The sequence below is a fragment of the Callithrix jacchus genome, chromosome 3 (genome assembly GCF_049354715.1).
Source record: "Callithrix jacchus isolate 240 chromosome 3, calJac240_pri, whole genome shotgun sequence".
Classification (NCBI taxonomy): domain Eukaryota; kingdom Metazoa; phylum Chordata; class Mammalia; order Primates; family Cebidae; genus Callithrix; species Callithrix jacchus.
In genome coordinates this window covers 159167360-159188456 of record NC_133504.1, presented here as the reverse complement: position 1 = coordinate 159188456, position 21097 = coordinate 159167360, and the positions used below count along the sequence as shown (strand labels likewise).

The following is a 21097-nucleotide window of genomic DNA, read 5'->3' as shown; positions in this document are numbered from 1 at the left end:
TAGTGTGAAAATAATTTGTGTCAGCTAATCACATGTATGATTACCACCCAGTCTGTGGTATTCAGTTCCAGAAAACATGGTCATATTATCAAAGTCTGGAAAAAATTAAAAGGAGGACACCAAATATTTATGCTATAACAATTATGTAATTTATCTCATATATATATTGATCTATAGTTCTTTCTTATGCAGTCTCCAAATGACTAAGAACTATAAAAATGATCATGACAAAATATCTATTCTTCAGATTCTCACACACATAAAAGAACAACTAAAATAAAACCTTTAAAGAGATGTGTGTATTAGTAGGAAGCAATGAAGTATAGGATGCCAAAGTAAGGTCCTCAGCCTCTAAAGGATACAGAAACCCAAAATTTCATGATAAAGGGCTAGAAATGCTTATATATTTGTTTAAGAAATAAAGTTATGCTTTAAAAATACACCGAATGTTTTTCAATAACGTGACAAGTATATAAGGGGAGAGCAGACAAGGGTGCTCTTACTTTTCTATTTACTTTTAATATGTTGAGATTCATGGCTATTTCTAATTTTAACCAAAAAATAATTTATGGACAAGACAAGAACATTTTCAAAAATATTTTGGATCAAAGATAATTCTAGGTACATATGTGTAAGTGAACAAATAGGAAAAAGCAGGACTGGCATTTTATATACCTGATATTAGTCTATCATCTGCCAATTCACAAAGTAAATCATAATCTGTTCAGATTATGATTACATATGTCATATAACCCATAATTTTCAAGTTATTAAAAGTTTCTTAGAAATATAGCTTCACCTAGAAAAGCCAATGATCAATAATTCATTCAAGTAGTAAGCTGCAAAACATGACATCTTAAAAATTAATCATATTTACTCTCATATTTTAACACCATACTATATACATATACAATATAAACATATATAGTGCATATTTTAACATAATAGTAGTTAAAAATGATACCAACAAAAATATTTAAGAAAATAAGCATACATTCCATCTACATTACTAAATATATTATACCCAAATAAATGTTAATTAAATAAAAATACAAATCTACTTTACATTTTTGGGCAAAACAAAGATATTCACTTAATGGAAACAACACACAATTGAAGACATAATCAGGTCAAGTGAGATGATTTAACAGGAAGTGAAGGTTCTTGCTGCATTTTATAGTCAATACAGAGAGTTTTGTGGTGTTGATGCTGTGAATAAACATTAATGCACAAAAATAAGAATGAATTCAGATGGTTTACATGATATGTACAAATATGTTAAAAATAACATTCGAGTATTTTGAGGAGATTAACAAATGAACTCGCAGCACACCTAAACACATTTGCATCAGAAATAAAAATGTGCTGCGGAAATAATGAGCTCTAAAATATTAATTCCCATTCCTTATTTCCTTTTCTTAAGGAAATGAAAAGCCCAACCACTGTGAAACATGTTAAAATATCTAATATTTCCAGAAGTCTATTATATGCTTAACACCACTCTGTAGACTATGTATGTTCAATCTCATTTTAATTACCATTTTGTAGGTCAGGTACTGACAAAACACTGCCCTGGTCTAAATTCAGCTTTCCATCTTCTTGTAAATACAGTTTTACTGGACAGCCATCTTGCCCATTAATTTGTATTGTCTATTACTGCTGTCATGCTATGATTGTTAAATTGAATATGTACAACTGAACATACTAACAGCAAACCTTAAAATATTTATCTGGCTCTTTACCAAAAAAGTTTGACAGCCACTGATGTAGGTAATATGATTTCAATTTTCAAGTAAGCTTAATATCAGGATGGAACACACAAACTGTAAATTCTGGAAAAAGAGTGAAAATTCAATTTTTACTGACAGGCAGGTGATTGTGTTTCTTATATGACACAATATAGACATTCAGAAAATAAACTACACAAGAATATTATTTTTATGAGCTGTTTATGCATAAATATCTTGGAGTTCTACTTGAATGAAGGTTAAGGAAAAAGTTTATATTTATATGATCTAATGCATAGTTTTTGGTGTAGTAGAACCCAGCCTGCAGGCTTTACAATATATACTGTTCTTTCTGTCAGATTCTCCAAACCATTGTCTCTGTTTCTCTGTATTCATTTGTTCATTTATTCTCCTTTCCTGTTGGAAGAGAAATAAGATTCCTTTTAAAATTCACTTCACTTTGGATCCCATCTCTTCTACATTCCAAGGTTCTTTTTCTCTCAATTAGTCTCCTTCACAGACAACTTTTTGAAAAAAAATGCCTGTAATTTCTGTGTCTATTTTTTTCACCTCCAATACACTCCAGAACTTGTGGGCTGGTATCTATCTTACCCAATCCACTGAAAAGTTTGTGTTTAAGCTAATGGTCAAGAATATCCTTGCTGTGGAGATCATTACACACCTTTCTATCTTTATCTTATTTGACTCTAAATTTTACACTATCAGATACTCCACTGATATTGAAATTGTCCTTTGGCTTGGGTGCTATGAAGTCACACTCTCATTGTCTCTTCCTATTTTTCAGGTCACTCCTCTTATTCTTCCTTGATGGTATCTATACCTTTATTAGTGTTATAAGTATTACTGCCCCAAACCTTCAGTAACAGGATTTATCTTTTTATTCTATGTATTCTCCTTGGTAATTTTATTGATTACTATGTCTTTAACATTTATGCAATTAACAATTGTATATTTTAGTCCATATTTTTCCTTAACTCTTGAATTATATAGGTAACTGCAATTTCTATGTTTTCAGTAACTACCCTGCAGGCATCTGAAAGTTAACATGTCCCAGGCTAATACCACCATGACCTCTGTCAAATGTATCTTCTCCCTCATGTGTTTGTCCTCTATCACAGTAAATAAACTTCTTCCCTCTACCCAGGCCCAAGGCAGATAGAAATCTGAATAATACACTCAAGGCTGTATGAAATTATAATATCAAACTATTAATTAAAATGAAAAATATAGCCATGAACCCAATTGGCATGTTCATGTTTGTTGATTGATGCTTTTGCCCTAAGGCAAATCAAAATGGAAAAAAAAATCAGAATTTTGTTTCATGTCACTGGATGAAACAAAACCATACAAAAATATTTGTGGAAAACAAACAACTCAAATTTCAAAGAAAACGGTCTGCTAAATTACATTTCACAAAGGTGATTAACTACTCTATAGTTGTTTTATTTTATATATTCACTAACAATGATACAGGAAATGCTGCTAAGTAAAAAAAAAGTATCAAGACAGTATCCATATAAAGATCTCATATATGTTATATTATCACTCATCTCTATAGAGATTGATACCAATGTAGTATAGAGATTTTAATATTTCTATAAGATAAAGATATAATATATATTGTAGAGATAACTGTCTAGCTCTATAGCTGAGTATGTTTTTTAGAGCTATAATGTTAGTGGAGAAGAGCACTACTGAACAGAACTAAGTAATAGCATACTTTTTACATGCTAGCCATTTTGCTTGGGAGTGTTAACCTAAGCATTCATTTCCTTGATTGTGAAACGTTATAAAACCGCAGATTGATAAAGGTGTGGTAACAATTCGTTTAAAAAATAAGATACAGCTCCTGCTCTATTGTGCAACACAAGATAGACACACATTGAGGTTGATTATATCATACGTTACTATTCCTATGTATGAGAATATTTATAGGACTAACGTGGTAAAATCCATTTACACTAGAACTTACATTGTTTGAGCAGGCAAAAAATAAACAAATGTACGATAAAATTTCAGGTAGATATGAAATATAGCAGGTTCGGACAGTGGGTGTCTGAGAAGGCTTTGCTGCATAGGGTAAGCAGTGATGATTTCTCTGTGGGGTTGACTTTGAGCTGAGATCTGAATGAAATCAGGGAGAAAGCCACAAGAAGGTCTGAGGGAGATGGCATTTCAGCAGGAACCATGGCAAAGGCCCTCACATAGGAGGGACTGTACAGTGGTAGGTGCTGCGCATAAGGAATGATGGGAACATACAGGAAAGGCAATCAAAGATGTGGCCAGTAAACAAACCTCAATGAATATATTTACAGTTCTGCACGGCTGGGGCTTTCTGAACAAAGAGCACTGATGTCTGAGTTAAAGGACATTTGAACAGCACTCCCAGAGGCCTCCAAAGAGATATTAACTGTTCTCTCTCCTCGGTTGGTCACATGCTTACCTTCGAGTGGTTAGGTAGAGATTTTTCCTGCTCATCACAGGAGTTCATTTACATTGCAAAGTATTCCTTCTGTTCTGCTGTCTGGAGGAAAGAAGAAACAAATGTGTCAGCCATTCTATGTTCAGGCTTCAGTATCATAATTTTGGGACCCGTCTCCTGTGGTGCAAACCCCCTCTGCATGTACAAATGACATTAGACCCTTGTGTAATTGATGTAGAGGCAACCAGAGCTAAGATGCTCTGTGAGTAGACATCAATATGTTCTTTGATTCAGGAACCTCATGATTCCTGCAAAATACACTAACAAATGTAAAGACTTAAGAGTTGTAAACAAGACACCATATCCTTTTGTATTACCCTAAGATATTTGATTTGTATTTCAGGTGAGAGATTAATGGTGACTTTGACCAAGGTAGTAGGTATGGAAATTTTGATAAGAAGTAAGAGTAAAAGATGCACTTCGAATGTAAGCTAATGGAAAGCCACACAAACTGTTAACACTGGTATGCCTAAACTGAACTTGCTACCTCTACTCTTGCCAATCTAAAGTTAATTTGCCATACAGTAGCTGGAGAAGGTTCTTCAAAGCAACATTTAAATCACATCACTTTTCTGCTGAAAAACAATCAGTGGTTTTCCTTTTCCCAATACAATCCAAAGTCTTTAGCTCTAATCATACCCCACAATATTTTACATGAATTCACTTTTCCACTTCATTCGTATTTTTCTTATTCCATTTTCCACCATGTTTACTTCCTGCTGCAAGAGCCTCCTTGCCATTTTTCTGGTTGACAAGGTATACTCCTGCCTCAGTGCCTTCGTAGGTTGAACTTCGTCTGGAAAGTTCTTAATTCAGATATCCACATAATTTACTCCATCACTGCACACAGGTTCCTGCTCAAGTAGCAAGCGACCTGCTCTTATCACTGTCAAAATCTCATCGCAATCAAAAAGTTTCTGTATTAGTCTTTCAAATATGTTTATCATAGTGTTTATTAGCACCAGCCATGTTTTGTGTGTCTGTGTGTGCGTTTACTAGTTTCTTTTTAACTGGAATATAAACTCAGGATTTAGAGATTTATTTTTTTCAATGCTGAATTCTCTAGATCTTGAATAATACCTAGTGCAAGGTAGACTTTCATTAAATAATGAATAAATATATGGATCAAGTTATTAGATGTGAGCTTTGGAAAAACTAAAATGAAGACAAAAAAGCATTAATCTACTGGGGGCATGTAATGCGACTTACAGATTTGTGAAAGATGATGGCAGGAATAGGTTTAAGAGATAATTTACACAGTTTAATTCAGAAAAGGACAAAAAGTGTCATTTTAAAAGGTCAAAATATTACAGTACAAAATGTTTTAAGATGTAGATTTAGATAATAAATGTAAAATATTGAAAGGGACACTGATCTTAGAACACAAATATCTGAGTTTAGAATTTTACTAATCCTCATGAAAATTCTCTAGCCCCTCTTACTTGATTTTTCTGGTTTCCATTCTTCTGGCTTTTACGAATATTGTCCTTTCCAGCTTAAATTCATTATATAATGATTACTTGGATTATTTCCCCAGCCTTTATTTTATTCACATCTGAGAAACAGTATTTTAAGTTGATTCCTTTGCTTTCTCCAGAATCAAACTCTCAGGACATGACAACCATCCTCTATATTTGCCTCTTAAAATTTTTATAAGCACATTGTTGTTCTCTAGTTGTTTATTAAGTGAGAACAATTATTGATAATGTTACATTATAGATCCATATTTAAGATAAAAATCACAATATTATAATTTAAGATGATCTGGTCTACAGAAACACAGTCTAACTGCAATTAATTTAGACAGTCAATCACAACTGCTGATGCTGCCAACAAGAGCTCACATTAGTGCCAGCATTGACTGTGGTTCTTTTCTCACAATTGTTTTATGGTATTAAGTGGAATGCTTAATAGCATTACGCTCAAAGGAATCCTGCTGCTTCCTCCTTCAAACACAATTTGCTAGCACTTGTTGTAAATCTCGACATCCACTCATCTTTTTTCCTACCTTGTTACAGCATTAATTCAAAATCCTTGTTTTTTCCTTAGTTGCATCTTATATAACAATTTATCCAATGTCTTGCTGAGATGTAGGTAACAGACTCCCACTTCCTTTGCTTCATTTACTTCCTCATTCTCTCCAAACACTTGATCAGGTCTCCTGGGCCATATCCTTTTATTCTCATGCAATGTTGGCAAATGGTACACTTGATGCTCTTCTGACAACTTAGATGCTTGTTTATTATAACTGAAACACTTACTAGTTAAAAAACAATGAGTTTCCTGAGAGTTTTTGTTATTGTTGTCATTGTTGCACTTTTGATTTTGTTTTGTTTTACTGTCAAATTAAGCTTTAAATCATCTTTCTATTCAGATCCTCAGAGGAATGACAGAAGTATGCTTCGGAACTGTGTACCTCTTTTGTCTCTCCTGCTCCTATCTCCACAAGGAGTGCTGATCACCTCTCTCCTCCTTTCCTACTTGGGCCTTTAAAAACACCATTTCTTGCTGATCCTTTTCCAATTTCTCTGACCATTGGCTGCTTGCATTCTTTTTCTATTTCTTCCTCCAACAGTTATTTGAATACTGGAATTCCTGAAAGTTTCCATACCAAGCCCATTATTCTTCTCCTGCCATATATATTCTGTGGGTGGGGAAATCACTTTTATTCTTGTCACAAACCCTGTCCTTTCCCTTGAAACAGATGTCTATATGTTTGCTGGACGTTGCTAACTTGTCTTTAAATTTAACATTTCTGAATCCACAGGAATGTTAAACCCAACATTTCTATAATTGATCTCATTTTTCACCCTATAATAGTCTGGACTTCCTCTTTTATTCCCTTTTCATTTAATGTTAATATCTTCTACCTTATTGCCCAAATCAGAAAATTGAGAGCCACATTAAATCTCTTTTCCGCTTCTCTCCAAATGTAATTAATCTCATTCTGCTGGTTTCTATCTTGTGAAAGTTTCTAAATTATATTTCTTTCGTTTAAAGGCTCTCATATTATTGTGCAAGGATTATACCAAGAGCCTCCTACATCTCCTTACTACAATGGATTTTCTCAAAGCCATCTACACTTTATAACTGTACTAATTTATTTCACAGCAACTTTTACAATCTGTCAATTGTTCTTCATCATGTAAGGTTAAGACTTAAGCTCTGTAGCTTTCAGAATCAAGTCCTACATACTGTGACCTACCTCAGTCCAACTAAAAATTTAACTCCTGACAATTTAAATTCAGTTACAGATTATTCATGTATTTGCCTATGATGGTCCTTTTGTCTGGAGATAATTTTCTTCATCTGACCTGGATTATATAATATCTCAAAACTTATAGTGGGTTTTCTCTTTGGTCTTTGCTACGTGTCTTCTCTTCTTCACTCTCACTGAATCCTATGAGTTCAACTTCATCTCAGTTGTCACCTTAGGTTCGAACTGAACATTGAGGTAGAGTTGCTTTCACTAGCATGTGAGTTTATTACGCAAGGTTTTAATGCTCCTTTCACCTTTTTCTAACTAATATTTTGCACTATATTTGGCTCACATGAAGAGTAAGTAGAATTTACCCTCAAAAAAAACTTTTCAGCAAATTTTTCTGTCTTCATCTACCTTGAGCTTTGAAACATTTTGTACTCTTGGCAGTCTTCTCTCTGTAAATATTCATTTTTCTGGCTTTCTCCTATAAATATGCAACTTACTACTGTCTTTTTACAAAGTTCATACTCCGCTCTCCGTGATTTAAGTGTTGATAGATATTTAGAGCATCTATTTGTTTTGGGCTTTCAATGTTCTACCTTCTTTGCAGGTGACCAGATTTATTTTTGTGATTTCATTTATTATCATCATGTTGACAACTTTCATATTAATATGCTTGGTTTTTGTGATGTTTCATACTGAATGTCAACTTGATTGGATTGAAGGGTGCCAAGTTTTGTTCCTGTGTGTGTCTTGGATGTTGTTGCCAAAAGAGATTGACATTTGAGTCAGTGGACTGGGAGAGTCAGACCTACCCTCAGTCTGGATGGGCACCAGTTAACCAGCTTCCAGCACGGCCAGACTAACAAGCAGGCAGAAGAACGTGGAGGGATTAGACTGGCTTAGCCTCTCAGCCTACATCTTTCTCCCATGCTATATGGTTCCTGTCCTGGAACACTGGGCTCCAGGTTCTTCACCTTTGGGACTCCAACTGGTTTCCTTACTCCTCAGCATGCAAATGGCCTATTGTGGGACCTTGTGATCCTGTGAGTTAACGCTTCTTAATAAACGCCTCTTTATCTATCTATCCTGTCCCTCTAGAGAAACCTGACTACTAATGTTCCACATCTGCATATTTCATTGTTAAATAACATTTTTATTTAATCTAATTGGTACATCAAATTTAACACAAATTTGAATTTACTATATTGTCTTCAAAAAGAAGGCATTCATTCCAGTGGTCAGTATTTCAAAGATGAAATTTTCCTCCTCCAACTGCTAGATCCAGAAGCCTGGATTCATACTTAACACCCCTTTTCTGTCCGTAGTCACCACCTGTAAATCAATTATCAAAACTACTCTTCTAAAACTTCTTAATGTATTTTTCTTACTTCACTTCCTACCCTAGAACAAGTCATCATCACCTTTTTTAAATTTTCTTTTTTTTGTACCACTGCAATAGCCTGATAACTTGTTACTCCACGTCCAGGCTGCCTTTCCTTCAAAATTTAGACTACAGTTAACGAGATTTTTAAAAGTTTAAGAATAATTCCTTCTCCCCTTCTTCATCCCCAAAGATGTCCACATCTAAATCAGTAGAACTCATGTTTATCATGCTTATGTTACCTTTTATGGCAAAGAGAAATTGAGGTTGCAGATAAAATTAAAGTTGCTAATTAGTTGACTTTAAAATAAATGAGATTATTCTAGATTAGGCTGGTGGACACGATATAATCACAAGGCTTGTTAATAGTGGAAAAAGTAATTGGAGTGGAGAATCAAAGAGAGGGCAGCCTCAGAAAGCGTAGACTTGACATTGCTGACTTTACAGATCAGAGGGAAATGAGTGCTAAAGAAAATCAAAGAAAGCCGAGGAGAGCCTCCAGGAGCTAGAAAAGACAAAATATGAATTCTCCCTGAGAATGCCTCCAGAAAGGAATGCAGTGCTCCGAACACCTGCAATCGGACACAGTAAGAGATGCATCAGACTTCTGAACTACAAAACTGTAAGATAATCCATCAGTGTTGTTTTAAACCACTAAATGTGTGGTAATTTGTCACAGCAGCAACAGAAAATGATGATGCTACTTAAGAGACAAAACAAGTCCTGCGTCATTTCTTTAATCCATATTTCTCTCCTGTAGTCCCCTTATCTCCTAATCTATCTATGCCTCAGATAACCACTAGCACTGAGGATGATATAAATAGAATAATTTATGAGGCAGTTATATGATGAGTCTATTTTTTTGTTCTTTTCTATTTATTGTACTTTAGGTTCTGGGGTACATGTGCCGATTATGCAGGGTCGTTGCATAGGCACATACTTATCAATATGGTTTGCTGCCTCCATCCCCCATCACCTATATCTGGCATTTCTCCCCATGTTTTCCCTCCCTAAGCTCCCACCCCTCCACTGCCCCTCCCTTCCCTCTCTGTTTCCTTAATTTGACTGTGAGTCTAAGAGAGCGGATGTCACACCTTTACACTATACTTTTTTATGTGCAGGGCCAGCAGAGTGCCTTGCAATTAGTAGGCACCGAGGAGATGTTAAATAGGTGAGTGAGGTATTAGGTGAATGCATTTATTCACTGCCTTCTGTGTAATATGAAAGTAAAACTTTTGACATGCATGATTCATCTGACTTCTCACGAAATGGTGTAACAGTTATATCTATTTCAGAGGCAAGAAAGTTAAAGGCTGCCATAGCTAGACATTTTTCTTAAGGCCATGTTTTAAGTAATGGAGTAGACACAAGAAAAAAAAAGGAAAACAGATCTTTTTGAATTCTCTAACTGTATTTTTCACGACATGCTATGTCTTTTGAGGGATGCTACCATGGACATCAGCCAATGTCAAGCCAACCAGCCTGCTTGAGTCCTACTGATAACTAAAGGCATCTAGAAATGCAAAAAGCCTGAAATGAAAGTATATTTGCCTGTCATTTTACTTATCTAGCACCTAGTATAGTGCAAAGCATAAATCACCACTCAATAACTATATTTTGAGTAAAATGAATAAATGAATCGATGAATAAGTAAACAACTATTCTAGATGCTTTCCTCTTTCTACTTGAGTGGAAATAATGCCTGTGAGAGAGACCTGGAAATAAAAGAATACCTTAGCTGATAAAGTTTTCAGTCATCTGCTAAGGTATTCTTTCTTTCTTTCTTTTCTTTTTTTCTGAAGCCAGTTCTGATATCTTACCTCATGTTTCCTAGTTCATTTTGGTGTTTAGGATGGGTAGAAGAAATAAGGTTTTTCTTATCAATATGTGATGATATTGTATTTCTATCATTATACAGGACAATAAGAGAAAGGATCTTAAATATAATCTGTCTACATTAATGTGACTTTAATTGTATTTACCTTTATGGAAAAAAAAAAGAAAAATAAATGGAAAATAGAGACAGCCTATGTAGTAATTGGGGTCAAAAATAATAGTGAATAAAAATAAAAAATAGAGAAAATAGAAAATTGAAGTTCATACTCTCATTCAAAACGAATTTGACATTATATCTTGAGGGTTTTTCTTTCCCTAAGATACCCAAGAAAGGTAATGTACCACCTCATTGTTATTGTTTTAGTAGTTTTACCTTTGTAGAAACACAACATGTTTCATCATGATTTCTCCATTCATCTGAATCCCTCTGATGTGCATTGGAATTTGAAGTCACTTAAAGGCTATAACTATTTGAAGGCATCTTTCAAGAGTTCATCAAATTTGTAGCTTATACAAGTCCACATTTAACTGGTATGCTCTTTGTGCTAATTTCCCCTAACTTTTTAACAGGAAATGTCAATGTAGTATAGCAGAGAGGGTAAAAACATGGGATCATATTTAGGAGTTGAAAATAAATCTCCCATCCAAACCTTACTTGCTCAGTTTGTTTTTAGGTGTTGCATGTGAATAATAAAAGGAATGGTTGCCCAAAGTTTTTTGAGGAGTAATGAGGGAAGGCACATGAAATACTCTGTATAATGCCTGGTATTTCAAGATCCAAAAGCATTTAATATGAATTATCTTTATTTTATTATATTATAATTTCAGTGGTAACATTCTCATTACAAAACATGTAAGATTCTAAAATCTTATCACACAAAAAAGGAGTAATCTTTAATGATTTACTTACTGGTTAAGTACTGAAACTCCTTATATAATTTAATCGTTTACTGTCCTGGACAAAGACTCTAATTTTTTTGTATATCGTCAGTGATGAATTTGACACACAGCTGTGACTTCTTTAAGACATATCATCAGTACTCCTCCAAATAACCATTTTATATTTTGTACTTATAATGTGAAGGTTTTTTTAGACACCCTTCTGAGTGACACAGTGTCTCATATTCTCTATCTGAGAATATGGAGGCATTTACTCCACTGCTAATTCAAAAATAACTCTTGAAAGGTTTATTCATTTAAAAAAAATACTGTTATTTTGTTATATAAGGAACTGTTGTGAGTTGGTCCCTGGCTAGAGAGCATTCTCCTTCCTTCTTGTAAAGGGGTGCTTAGAAATAGAATGGTTTTTTTTTTTTTTTTTTTAGTTTGTGCTCTTTTGTCTTCCACAATTGAATCTGCCTTATGAAAATGATTATGTAATATTAACACGAAATATGTATATAGACAAAACGGAAAATCCTATTAGTCCCTAATACAAGGGATTGATATTTCAGTGATTCATTCCAATTTTAGTGCTATTTCATCCCGTTTGTTTGGTCACTTATTTATTTATTCAGATATTTATTGAGGAATTAATGTTAGGTATGGTACTGTTATGAGTAAAACTATTAAACCAGACAGAGAGAATCCCTGTGACTTGGCTCTTGATTTCTTATTATTGTTAAATCAGTTGACTTTCCTTTGTCTCCAACAACAAAGGGAATTGTATTCATGTTATTGCAATTAGAGTAAAATCAGTAATGAAAATTCTTGTGATAATCTTAAATATGAGGTTTTGAGTGACCAATTCTTAGTGCTAGTTTAATATTTTCTATGGTATGTATTAATATATTGTTAAGATATTTTTCCTAAAATCTGCTATCATTTTAAAAACAAAAATCCCAAATATAATCACACACTCTATTTGTCATCAACTAAATGTTATATGAACTTTCACTTGATTTCATTAATTGTAAAATACATGCTTAAAAACATATCTCAAACAAAAATCTATTGTTTTTTTAGAAAGTTCTACATTTTTTTCTGACCTATGAAGAAGCAGAATTTTCAAAATTGGTTTGGACACAAAAACCTATTTCTAGTATCTTTGTTTCCTTTCCATAAATCATTGTTCAGAATGGTGAGCCAATTTACTATTAGTTTCATTGATCCTTTCCACTGATCTTACATGACTGTAAAGGATTTTGTCAAAGGCTTTCCAAACATCTAAGTTTAAAATCCTCTTTAACTCCCTTTCCACATTTGTCTACCTGGAGTGAAGTCCCTGAAGAATTTCACAAAAGTAGTGAGTGATTCCTTTTATTCTCTAAATGTGTGTTGTCTGTTCTTAATCAAGCTGAGCTTTTCAAAGTGATGCTCATTTGATCTCTAAAAATAGTTTCTAAAAGTTTTCAACATAACAGAAGTTAAAGGAAACTGTCTGAAATATCTAAGTGTGTTTCCAAGACTGTTTTTCAGTTAATGTTTTGTTTTGGTCATAAATCAAAGGGATTATTTTCTTATTAGAAAATATATAAAATATTGTAATGCCAACAACAACATGCCTTTTTAATGAAAATTTTAAGTTTTTTCATAAGGATATTTTCTATTTTCTATTAATGGGTTACCATATTTTGTTATATTTCATTGTCATTAGGGAAAATCTTTTTTTTTTTTTTTCTCCTGACATAATGATGGGTCTGTTGGAGTAGTTCTGAACTGTGATAGCCATTACTGAGGGATGAGGGAAATAGGGAAGATCAATGTTTGGCAAAAATATTTCTCAAATCTGTTAAAAAGCTACTAATGTTTCAAAGAAATTCACTATAAATCTATATTCAGTAATGGATACATATCCACAGAAATCCTGTATTTTTGTTGAAATATCTGATAAAAATCTAAGGATCCCCTCTTTGCTCAGAATAAATGTGTGACTTTCGATGAATATCTCACATTTTCTAAGTGTAAATTTCCTCCCTAAAGGCAAGTAGACAATCTAAGAAACTTTTGAAAATAGAGCAATAGAGATGATAAGAACATAATGGATGTCTGCCTTGCAATCACTGTTTTTACCCTGTCTCATATGTTACAATGTACTTAGAAGTTTTATACAGACATGAAATCACACACATTTCTCAGTTTTTAACTATACAGGAATAAATCTGATCCTACAGACATGTTCCCACTTCTCACTTCTACCCCAAACTGCCCCAAATATTCTTCTTCTTTTTTTTTTTTTTTTTTGGTAAAAATGAGCTTACATTTATAACTGCATTGGTGGATGACTTTACATATATAAGGTGATCCTCCATTTATCCTCTATTTGAAGGTGACTTTTTGGGTACCATATTCTGTATGTTGAAAATGAGAGAAAGTCTTCTGCCCTTGAATAGCCTGTGACTAATTCAGTTATCTTTTAAGGAAAGGTTAGGGCATTGAGTCACAGGTAGATACCTTGAAAGAAGAGCCAGTGATTAAAAAGCCCTACTTGACATGATAATGCTGGGTATTTTCAGCCTGCAAAATGCTAAAATATACTTACTAAGCAATAAAAATAGTTCTATTCCACCTACACAGCACAGTTGTTCTAAGAGTAGATAATAGATAAGGATTTTCTTAGCCACACGCTATATAGCTTTTGTGAGATTTCTTAACTTAGGCTTTCTGGGACCATGGAAGCTTCAGAAACAGGCTTCAAATGATCTGTAGTCTTGCTAAAATTGTACATAAAGTTATGCGTGCATGGAATTCTGTCCCATGAAAATAGTTTTTAGCTCACATGACATTTACCGTTTATTACATCTCACACATATACACACTAATATACTAATAACTCAATTCTTTTATTGTTAAAATGCTTAATTGTTTTTAACAACCTGAGAGAAAACTAAAGGAAATATACTTCTACATGTTTCATAGATTAATATATATAATATATACATGTAAAATGTTATACATATTTCTTATGTGCTGTTTTCTTATTGTATGACATCAAATTCCACTGTTTTCTTTCTAGTATTGACTTTTATCAAGCTAATTTTAACCCAGTGCTTATCCCTTGAGTTTTTCCACTTTCCACTTTAAATTGTCTCCACATATTCATTTAATTATGTTCTAGTTTCCTATCTATTGCCTGAGAAACCTGGGTAGCCTGAAAATGGAAGAACTAAGCTTGCTATCGGATTTTGTTCTCTAGCACATCAGCTTGGGCAGCTGTCTACTTTTTTTCTCACTTACAGCTACCAACATTTCACTTGATTACAGTTACAGGCAGAACACATTTGCCATATTAATGAACAGAAAGAAATATACTCTTCACTGATTAGAATGTTACCTATTATGTTCAGAATAAGCAAGTCTGTTGGGAATGATATGAGTGCAGTCTACAAAAAGTTGCAAAAATATCCCACGCTGACTATTATAACTAGAAAGGAGGAATTCAAATGCAGTAGAGTGATAAGAGGAAATATAATTCTAACACTGAGGGTAGAAAGTCATTTGCCTACTAACTACCTGTTACTTTCAGTACAGGAGTAACAAGAAACTATTGCTCCACATTTGAGGAAGTTCAATTTTGCTTTTTATTATCATTTTTTAAAATAAACAGATGGAATCAGATAACCAACAGTCTTCTCTCTTTTCAGTGAAAACTGAGTAACTAGCTGGTTACTTACTCTGGGCCAGTATAATCAACATGCGTATCTCAAATTGTGAAAATTTTGCTTCACCAAATTTAATGACTGTATCTTCTCTTTATTAGTTCCAGAATGTACACCATTTACGACAACATGTATGAGTCTAAATAGGCTTATTTATTTCAGACGATGAATCACTGACATGATTTTTCTGACAATTATGGTCATAGTTTGTGATAGGTGTTCTACTTTTCATATTGATTTAAAATATATTTTGATGCTTAGAGATGAATGTATATAATATATATCATCTGTATGTATCTTGACAAATATACCATAGTAATCCCAAAGTCAAATGTTTAATTATTTTAAAACATTTTAATGTTCTTTACCCATTTAAAAACCATCAGTACACTTGATTTATTTTTAGCAGTCAAGTAGAACATTAGTTTTTTCCACAGATCCAAGCCAAAAACAATCATTGTATTACTTTTAAATATTATCTTGCTCATTTTAATCTATAGTGTGCTGTCTCTTTTAATTATTTTGATTATTATATAGATATTTAATCTATGGCATCAGCTAATTAACATGTAGCAAATAAGCATGTATTATGAAAGAAGCACTTTAATAAGCAATAAAACTAACAGGTGACATTTGCTATGGTTCAAGGTTTTTTATAGACATTATTAAATTTTTACAACAACCTTATAAAATATATATTGCCATTATTTTTATTTAAAATATGGAAAAGCACAAAGAGATCACAAAGGTCTATTATGAGCAATCATATGGCAACAAATTGGATAACCTAGGGGAAATGGATGAATTACTAAAAATATACAATCTACAAAGACTAAATCAAGAAGAAATAGAAAGCCTGAACAGATCAATAACAAATAGAGATTGACGTACTAATCAAAAGATTTCAAACAAGGAAAATTCCAGTACCAGATTGCTTTATGGCTGAATTCTACCAAACATTAAGAGAAAAATTGATGTCAAAACATTTTTAAACTCTTCCAAAAATTAGAAATAGACTGAATGCTTCCAAACTCAGCCAGCATTATTTAGGTAGCAAAGTTGGGCAAAGGTATCACAAGAAAAGAAACTATGGGCCATTATCTCTGATTAACATAGATACAAAAATTATCAATAAAATATTAGCAAACCAAATTCAACAACATATTAAAAAGTAGATATACACCATAATGAAATAGGGCTTATTTCTGATATACAAGGGTGATTTAAAATACATAATTAATGTAATATGAAGTTTTGACAGAATGAAAATTTTTTAAACCAAGTGATTATCATAACTGATGCAGAGAAATATTTGATGAAGTTTAGCATTCTTTCATGATAAACATTCTCAATTAAATAAGTATCAAAGGAATTTGTCCTCAACTTTATAAAGGCTGTGTATGAAAAAACCACAGCTATCACAGTAATCAATAGAGTAAAACTGAAAGATTTTTCTCTAAGGTCTGGGCCAGGGCAAGTATGGCCATTTTATTCTACTTAACATAGTTAGTATAGAAAGAATTTGTTTTCAACATCATAAAGGCTGTTTATGAGAAACCCACAGCTATCATAGTAATCAATAGAGAAGAACTGAAAGCTCTTTCTCTAAGGTCTAAGCCATGGCAAGGATGGCCATTCTATTCTACTTAGCATAGTTAGGGAGGTAATAACAACAGAAATCAGACAAGAAGAAATGAAGGGGATACAAATCAGGAAGAAAAAAGCAAAATTAAACCTGTTTACAAATGTGTAGAAAATCCTAAAGACGCCACACAAAAAGTGGTTACACAAATAAATGAATTCATCAGAGTAGCACGATACAAAACCAACATACAAAATTAGTTGCTTTTATTCATACCTATAAAAACTATAAGCACTGATAAAAAAATTAAAGATACAAATTCATAAAAATATATCTCATATTTGTAAATTAAAATAATATTGTAAAAATGTTCATATTACTCAAAACAACATGCAGATTTAATGAAATCTCTTTCAACATTTGAATTTTTCAAAGAAATTGAAAAAAAATAAAATTTATATGGAACCACAGAAGATTCTGACTAGCCCAGACAATTTTGGGAATGAAAAACAAAGATGGAGGCATACAGTTTCTGATTATAAGTTGTATTACAAAGCAATACTAATCAAAAGAGTACATTACTGGCTTAAAAACAGATATATAGGACAATGGAACAAAGTAGAGTATCCAGTAATAAACTCAGTAATATAAGGTCAACTAATTTTTGACAAGCCGTTATGAAGACACAATGTAGTAAAGATAGTCTCTTCAATAAATGGTTTATCTTATTTTTCAAGCCAGATATCATGTCTTTCTCATCTGTAGGAATTTCTTGAAAATAACTAGCAAATAGGTAGCATGGATTCACTACCTCAGCCATAACTGATGAAACTACAGGTAACCTATGTTTAGTGAATCTATAAGCTGGGTAATCAATAGCATGTGAGTGCCCATAAATGAATGTTCTTTCTGTGAGTACCATAAAGGCTAATTAATGTGCAAAGATATTTTTAACTTAAAATTAAGGGTCAGGAAAGTATAAAAAGACTAAAATGGAAATACACACAGAGTGGTATAAATTGCAATCAAAATTAGAGTCAACAAATTCAATGAGTAAAAACAGGCAGACAGGTATGAGTACACAAGTTTTATCTCTCCCCAATAGATCACGCAATCAAAAAATTATAAGCACTCTGTATTTAAAGTACTTAAGTTTCAGAAGAAACATTCCAAATATTTTAAAACTAGTAGTGATAAAGATTTCCAGGTTTACCCCTGACATGTAAAGAATCTGGAAGTAGTTACTCCTGTCCTTACAACAAGGATAGTACATTTTATTCAAACAATGTCAATAACTATTTTAAATATAAGTAATCTAAATAGTGGTTAAAAGGCAGAGATTGTCAGAGAAGATAAAAATTAGTGCATGTCTCAATTTATAAATAAGAATTTTATAAAATTAACTCTAATATTCTAAATAAATTATAGTATTCTTAATATTGAATAGCACAGCATGTGATATTAATAGCAACAACAACTTTTAAGTAAACTATTTTAATAATATTTTAAATAGTTTGAACATTTTTAGAAATATTAATTTTATTTTATTTTTTATTTTTTGCCTTTTTGGTTTTGTTTGTACTTTCCCTCTTTTGCAATCTCTAGCTAAGCTATGCACTTTCCTCAGTCATGATTTAATATGGATTAATAATTTAATACAGCCACAGCAAATTCTTTTGATAACTTCATTGATCAGCCACTATGTGACTTCCAAAGCTAACAGGTACTTTTATTAGTTATGCACAACATTCTTCATGATTAGTATTCACTCTTTTTTCTTGCTGAATGAACATTACTGACATTAAATTTTTTCTAAATTAGATATAATATTGAGATTTTTCAATAGAGTATTCAGTTAATCTCTAACAAAGTCATAAAATTTATTTATTTCAGAATCAAATTTACACATAACAATATTAACATTAAGTGTAAATGGCTTAAATGCCCCAATCAAAAGACATAGACTGGCAAACTGGATAAAAGGTCAAGATCCATCTGTGTGCTGCATTCAGATTTCCATCTCACATATAAAGACACATATAGACTCAAAATAAAGGGTTGGAAGAAGATCTATCAAGCAAATGGAAAGAAAAAAAAGGGAGACGTTGCAATCCTAGTATCTGAAAAAAAAAATACCTTAAACCAACAAAGATCAAAAGAGACAAAGAAAGGCATCACAAAATGGTAAAAGGATCAATACAAGAAGAACTAAGTATCCTAAATATATATGCACTCAATACAGGAGCACTCAGATACATAAAGCAAATTCTTAACAACCTATAAAGAGACTTAGACTCTCTTGTGGCACAATATTAGTGGAGACTTAAACACTCCGCTGTTAATATTAGACAGAGCAATGAGACAGAAAACCAACAAGGATATCCAAGACTTGAACACAGACCTAGAACAAGCGGATTTAATAGACATCTACAGAACTCTCCACCCCAAAGCCACAGAATATACATTCTTCTCAGCACCACATCACAATTACTCTAAAACTGACCACATAATTGGAAGCAAATCACTCTTCAGCAAATGCAAAATAATGGAAATCATAACAAACAGTCTCTCAGACCACAGTGCAATAAAATTAGAACTCAGGATTAAGAAGCTAACTCAAAACCAGACAACTTCATGGAAACTGAACAACTGGCTCCTGAATATTGACTGGATAAACAGTGAAATGAAGGCAGGAATAAAGATGTTCTTTGAAACCAGTGAGAACAAGAACAGAACATACCAGAATCTCTGGGACACATTCAAAGCACTGTCTACATGGGAATTTATAGCAATAAATGCTCACATGCAATGCTAGGAAAGATCTAAAATCAACACCCTATTTTCAAAATGCAAAGAGCTAAAGGAACAAGATCAAAAAAACTCAAAGCTAACAGAAGAAAATCAATAACTAAGATCAGAGCAGAACTAAAACAAATTTACAAGAAAAAACCAAACAGACCCATCCAAAAGTGGGCAAAGAATATGAACAGATACTTTTTAAAAGGAAAATATAAGAAGCCAAAAAACATGAAAAAAAGCTCATTATCACTTGTCTTTAGAGAAGTGCAAGTCAAAACCACATTGAGATACCACCTCATGCCAGTTAGAATGATGATCATTAAAAAATCTGGAGACAACAGATGCTGGAGAGGATGTGGAGAAATAGGAACACTTTTACAATGTTGGCGGGAGTGTAAATTAGTTCAACCATTGTGGAAGACAGTGTGGTGATTCCTCAAGGATCTAGAAATAGAAATTCCAATTGACCCAGCAATCCCATTACTGGGTATATAGCCAAAGGATTATAAATTGTTATATTATAAAGACGCAAGCACACGTATATTCATTGCAGCACTGTTTACAAGAGCAAAGACCTGGAACCAACCCAAATGCTCATTATTACTAGATTGGACAAGGAAAATGTGATACATATACTTCATGGAATACTACACAGCCATAAAAAATTATGAGTTCCTGTCCTTTGTAGGGATATCGATGTATCTGGAAACCATCATTCTCAGCAAACTGACACAAGAATAGAAAATCAAACACCACATGTTCTCACTCATAGGTGAGTATTGAACAATGAGAACACATGGACACAGGGAGGGGAGCATCACACAATGGGTTCTGTTGGGGGGGCTAGGGGAGGGATAATGTGAGGAGAAATGTCGGGTATAGGTGATGGGGGTGGATGAAGGCAGCAAACCATCTTGCCACGTACGTACCTATGCAACAATCCTGCATGATCTGTACATGTACTCCAGAACCTAAAGTACAATTAAAACCAACAACAACAAAAAAAGGAAATATAAAATAAAGGCTTTTCAGTTTCCTCTGATTTGTGCAAAATATAAGTAGGCTCCAGGTTCTTTATTATTAAAATCATTAAAACCCTCTACTCTGTTTTGCTGTTTTGTGTGTGTGTGTGTGTGTGCGCGTGTGTGTGTGTGTGTGTTCTGAGATGAAGTTTTGCTCTTTTTGCCCAGATTGGAGTGCAAATGCACAATCTCAGCTCACTGCAACCTCTATCTCCTGGGTTCAAGTGATTCTCCTGCCTCTCAATTAGGTGGAATTATAGGCATGCACCACCACACCTGACTATTTATTTATTGATTTATATTTTTATATTTTTCTTAGAGACAGGGTTTCTCCATGTTGGTCTATCCGGTCTCGAACTCCCAACCTCAGGTGATCCACCTGCTTTGGGGTCCCAAAGTACTGAAACTACCAGTGTGAGCCCCCATGCCGAGCCAACTCTACTC

The 21097-nt window shown here is 33.3% G+C and overlaps 1 long non-coding RNA gene across 1 annotated transcript in view; it reads right to left on the bottom strand.

Moving 5' to 3' along the window:
- Positions 1-1940: 1940 nt before the first annotated feature.
- Positions 1941-21097, bottom strand: part of LOC118152099 (uncharacterized) — a 43245-nt gene continuing 24088 nt past the window's right edge. Inside the window, exons 3-4 of the long non-coding RNA XR_004740448.3 lie at positions 4192-4272; positions 1941-2144 (exon numbers count right to left, since the gene is read on the bottom strand). This is a non-coding gene — a long non-coding RNA (uncharacterized LOC118152099). The remainder of the gene's footprint in view (positions 2145-4191; positions 4273-21097) is intronic.